The sequence below is a fragment of the Saccopteryx bilineata genome, chromosome 2 (genome assembly GCF_036850765.1).
Source record: "Saccopteryx bilineata isolate mSacBil1 chromosome 2, mSacBil1_pri_phased_curated, whole genome shotgun sequence".
Lineage (NCBI taxonomy): Eukaryota > Metazoa > Chordata > Mammalia > Chiroptera > Emballonuridae > Saccopteryx > Saccopteryx bilineata.
In genome coordinates this window covers 146045905-146051904 of record NC_089491.1, presented here as the reverse complement: position 1 = coordinate 146051904, position 6000 = coordinate 146045905, and positions in this window count along the sequence as shown.

Genomic DNA, 6000 nt, shown 5'->3' with positions numbered 1-6000 from the left:
GATTTTGCATTTTTGTTTACAACTAATGAAGTGTTTATGTTATATTTAAAAATCAAACCTAGAAACCACACAGTACTTCTTAAATTTTCCTAGGGTCTCCTGCTTTTTCTTAGCCATTTGCTTAATATATAGCCACCTGTAGACTTCTGCAGTGAACTCAAAAACATAACATGGATACAAAATATCACGTAAAGACATCATGATAGTATTTCAAGAAAAAAATAAAACTGTGGACCCTGACAGTTGTGATATTTGGTGGTTTCACGTGGTAATGTGATTTTCTGTTTAATTGCAGTACTTTTATAGGCACAATGGTACTGTCTTTTTTGTAAGATGCTAGTTGTGAAATACAGTTAATTGCATACAGTAAAAGTCTGTGATTAAAACATTTATATACCTCATTTTTTAGTGTTATTAAATGAAAAATTAAAATTTGTTTTTATTATTAGATACTTTCAATGGGACCCCAACTAACTGGTTATATTCTTTTAAGACATGAATTTTTTTTGTCTTATTTGTTTTTTTTACGTTTCAAAATTTTTATATACTTATTTTTAGATATAGCAAAAATTACAAATAATAATGACAGGGAAAATATTCTAAATTTTAAATTAAAACTATGCTTTAGAAGTACTGGGATTTCTGATGATGCTCAGATATTTTCAGGAGGTATTTTTAATGGACTTCAAGAGATAAATCTGACAGAAGGTGGGATTTTACCTGAATGGGGGGGAGGACATAGTCATCTTTCTGTAGTGGTGGGGAAATAATATAGCATGGAAATGAAGAGTACAGACTGTCTGCCATTTGAATCCCTGTTTTAGAACGTGAGTCTGAGTAAATTACTCAAGGTCACTGCCCATCTGTTAAATAGGGTGATTGATGATAATGGTATCTAACATATAGGGTTGTTGGGAGGATTAAATGTCACTTGATATCAAGTTCTTAATTACCTGACACATGACTGGATGCTTAGTAAGTGTGAGCCTTTACTATCTCAATCAGTAAAATCCCATTACAAAAATACAAAAAATTTTTTTGCAACAAAAATGATTTGTGCCCTCTTGGATGACTGAAAGGAATTGTGTTGTATAGGTTACACTGAATTGTCTGCATCAGATGTTTGTTCTGCTCCCAGCCCAGCCATCTTTCTGTAATCAGCTTGATGGGACGCACTATGAGACAGGAGAAATGAACTGAGTTGGCTAGTTTTTTTTGTTTTTTTGTTTTTTGTATTTTTCTGAAGCTGGAAACGGAGGCAGTCAGACTCCCGCATGCGCCTGAACGGGATCCACCTGGCACGCCCACCAGGGGGCGATGCTCTGCCCATCCCTAGCGCCTGGGGCAGAGGCCACAGAGCCATCCCCAGTGCCCGGGTCATTGAGTTGGCTACTTTAAAATTGTGTTTTTCTTTCATTAATCATAATCATCTTCATCTGCCTTCATTTCACCCTCCCTCAAACACTTCCAAATGAGGAAGCAGACCCAAATCTCATCAATACTTACACCTAATGTTAAAATATGCAAAAAGATTCAGAGCCTGGGCTTAGGGTACATTTTTAGCTCTGTTTAATCACTTTACCCTGTGATTTCAGCAGTGGATTATTTTAACCAAATTCAATGCAAAAAGAATCTGGATGTTTTTTAGAGTTTATTACCTTATTTTGATATAAGTAAGAGTGAAGATATAATTTGAGGCATACAAGCATAATCTTAAAGCCTTTTGTATTACACAGTAGCAATAGTTGACTTAATAAAGGGTTTATTTTTATTAAATGCTTTCCTAAAATTATAGTGATAATAGTAGACAACATTAAAAAAAGAGAAACTTCAGCTTTTCTAAGTTGATTGCATATTTATTATCTTGAAGATAAAAATATTTATTGCCTAAAATAGAATGTAGTTTCTGCATGTTTGTGCATTAATGCTAAATGGTCTAGAAGTTTTAGTTTCCACTTAGGCCCTTTTTTAGTTGTATTCTTGGTCGCAACTTACCTCTTTTCTGGGATCTTTTAAGACCTGATGTAGGAACTGGGAAATTGACAACAATTTTTGTGCTGTACTTTGAAAATTAAGGGAAAAAAGAAAAGTAAGTTTGTGTAAGGATAAGGATAACCATAAAATAATATTTTGACTTATTAGCATTGGCTCCTCTCCCCTTTAACCACAATCACCTTCAATTGTCTGGACAAGAAATGTAGAAAATTGAAGTATAGAAAAGTTAGTGACAAGAACAGCTGTGACAGAATACAGGGCATGACTGATCGTTTTATGAAAGCGAGAGAAGAATGCCCTCACTAGCTATTGATGAAAGATAACCCTACTAATATCAAAGGCAAGGAAGAATAGGAATGGGAAAAAAATGAGGGAAAGAAGAAGGGAAAAACAAAGCACAAATAGTAGCAGAAATTAGAAAATTTCTGCATTGGGATACAGTCTGGATGATGGAGAAAAATTAATAGGAACGGAGAGAGAGCAAACAACTTAGAGCAGGTTTGTCTTCTGCAAATATTAATTTTTAATAACTCATTAAAGTTTGAGTTGTGTTTAGTAGACTATGTATTTAGGGCAGTAAGTGTAATAACTTTAGAATGATTTTCTTCAAAACGAGTTCATTATAAAAAGCTACCATAGAGAAGTATTACCTTGAATTATAGGAACACTTTACTTTCCTGAATGCACATCTTCACTAGTCCAGATTATTAAAAATTTTTTAAAGAACATTATGTTTTCAATGTAGCATTCTATTTAGCCAGTACAGATATTCCTGCCTTTGTGGAGTAGGCCAGTTCTGGTGCATATGAAATCCTGTGATAAGACCAGGTTTGTCTGGAAAAATCAAGAACAGCTCTGAAAGGTTTTAGCGCTTTGGGACATGTTTCATGTTCTGAATCGTTCTCTGGTGATAGACCCCGCCCCTCTACCTCCCACCCTGCTGTCAGCAGGAGTTGTAGACTGTAGTAGCTGTTCTATGGTTATAATACTTTCAGTATTTTCCTAATCTAGATTTTCTTCACATCAGTATTATTCAACACTGAACAGTTACTGAGTATATCTTGTGTACTAGGCACTGGGCTAGGGGTTGGTTAAAGTCTAAAATGTGAATCTCAGAGGAGATCTGTAATATCACAATGCCATCACTGCAACAATAAGTCTGTGTATATACAGAAGTAGCGAGGAGGGTGTGCTTGTCACACTTGTTTCTAGAACTGTTACCCTGGCCTGAGTGTCTACCTCAAGTCCACAATGAAAATGTTAGATCTCAGCTGGTAACATTGGGTGTCACAAGTTTTAGCAACAGCATCATTTCATTATTCCAGCTTGAATGTTCTCAAGTTTAAAACTGTAAGCTATACTGTAATTTAAAAAAAATCAATAAACAGCTGAAGGAGGTCTGCTATTTTTGTGAAGATTATTGAGGGAATGTTACATCACTCAATCCAAGTGAGAAATTTGATTGAGACCTGTTCCAGGAAAAGTTTTACTCCTCAATTTGTCTTTTTCTTATGGCCAATACAAATCATTAATTGTTCTCAGTTTTGCTTTAGTTGTGAGAAATCTCAGATTAAAATTAAGCTTGCTTTTAATAATTATGCAAGACTCAATTGCCTATGTCTGTATTCTAACTTGTTCCTCTTTTTTCTCTAGGTTCTGGTTTTTATCTTATGTTTTATTCCTTGTGTCCTTATAAAGTTCCTCAAATCTCTTCTGTAAATAAGGCTAAATAGTAATACTTTTTTAAAAAGCTCAAAAACTGCTTTATTTCAAGTTATGAGGATAAGCCTGGACAGGAACTTTTGGGGGCAAGGAGCCAGTAGGGTTGTGCCTGATCAGCTGGAATTCCTGTCAGTGAGGACAGTATACGGGCTTGGCCACTTAAGATTGCACCTTGGTTAACATCTGCTAACCTAATTGGAAGTAGGTGTCGGGATGAAAACTACCATACCATCTTTATACTTCCATTAACACTGACTCTTTTAGCAAGAGAATACAGAAACTAAACTGGGTGCTAAGGTTTATTTAGACTTTTTAATACATATTAGCTTCTCTGTCCTTTACTTTCTAATGATAGCACTGAAAGAGCCAGTGTTTACTTTGGAGTCAGCAAGATTGAGAAGAGTTGGGATACTGTTTAAAAGCAGTTTGGGAAAGCTCTGGCTGGGTAGCCAGTTGGTTAGACTAGAGCATCATCCCAATATGCCAAGGTTGTGGATTTGCGTGGTTGGGGCACATAGGAGAATCAACCAATGAATGCATAAATAAGTGGAACAACAAATCAATGTCTCTCTTTCTCTCTCTCTCTCCCTTCCTATCTAGTTAGGAGGAGAAGCCTAAAGGACAAAACGGCAGTGAAAGCATTATTTTAAAAAAGAATAGTCTGAATTACAGAGCAGAGTGACCTGGCCTTAGGCCTAAGAAGTAGTTTTTGATCTTTAATAAGAGTAAATAACAAATAAGAGTAAATAATAATAATAAAAAAAACCAAACGTGTTTGCAGTACAGGATAAATAATTTAAGGGATACTAAAATTAGAGCAAAACAGAACTTTTTTTACTTTATTAAAAATAAAATACAAAAAAAGAAACCAAACATAATGTAGGACTGTCCAGTGATGTTATTCCTATATACAAAGGAAAATGGGTAAAAACAAGAATTCTGATTTTTTCAGCTAAGCACTGGACTTGTACAATGTGGTCGTTTCAGAATTTGTGATTATTATTGGCCTTAAATTTTTGGGAACCTGGGTTAGAAGAATTTGTGCATGTGTTTTAATTCTAATTTTCCCCATGAATAAAATTTCCTAAAAATACAGCTATTAATTTTACTGAGAGCATTTATTTTAAAATAATAGATTATCTATTGTAACAATGGGAGTGAAGATTGGGGAGAAATACAAAGGGAGAAATACACGGATGACCACTGGATAGCCCATACTCCCCTCCCCACTTTCCTTCCATTGTAGATGGATATGCTAGCTGAATTCTGGAACAATGTAGGAGCTAAGGTGTCCTCATTCATTGGTTTTCTTTTTTTTTCTTTTTTCAGGTGAGAGGAGGGGAGATAGGCAGACTCCTACATGCGCCCTGACTGGGATCCACCTGGCAACCCCGTCTGGGGCCAATGCTTGAGTATAGAGTTATTTTTAGTGCCTGAGGTGGATGCACTCCAAAGTAGCTCTCAGTGCCCGGGGCCTCGCTTGAACCAACTGAGCTGGCTACAAGAAGGAAAGAGAGAAGGGAGAGGAGGAGGGGGAACAAGCAGATGGTCGCTTCTCCTATGTGCCCTGACTGGGAATCAAACTGGAGCATACATAGGCCAGGCCAAGACTCTATCTACTGAGCCACTGTCCAGGGCTCATTGGTTTTCTAATACCATTTTTTCTAATCTGGTGGCTGGGTTTTTTAAGATTTTTACTCTTTCATCCTATTCCTGACTCTACTCTTTTCCCACATTTACTGGTCTGACTGAACACTTGAAATACTTTTTAAGTTGTTGACTACATTATTTTCCAACTTTTTCCTCCAGCCCAACAATGTCTCTAGCAACTGGACTGTGGAAATGGTGAAATTTCACTGGAGGCCTACAGGGGGAGAGAATAATTTTTAGTTTTAGTGTGAGTTTCTAATAATTTGTGCTCTGTAACTAATCTGATTTATATTTCTCTGGTTGTAAATTTTATTTTAATCCCCAAGAAGAGTCTAAGATACACAGTATTCATATGTTGATTTTTTAAAATTTACATCCCACAGTTTATCATTTATTTGTTCATAGTGAGATAGCATGGTACAATGGGAAAAACAAAGACAGACTATCCTCAAAGGTTTTCATTCAAATTATGGGTCTTCGTTATTAGCGATGTGGTTAGCAAGCTTCTCTGAATTTCAGGTTCCTTGTTTAAAAGGGTAAAATCGACTTCAGGTAAATGTTGTAAGGCATAAATTATATTATGCATAGACCTTTATAAAGTGTAAGTTGTGTAAAAAAGTTTTTGAGTTTTAC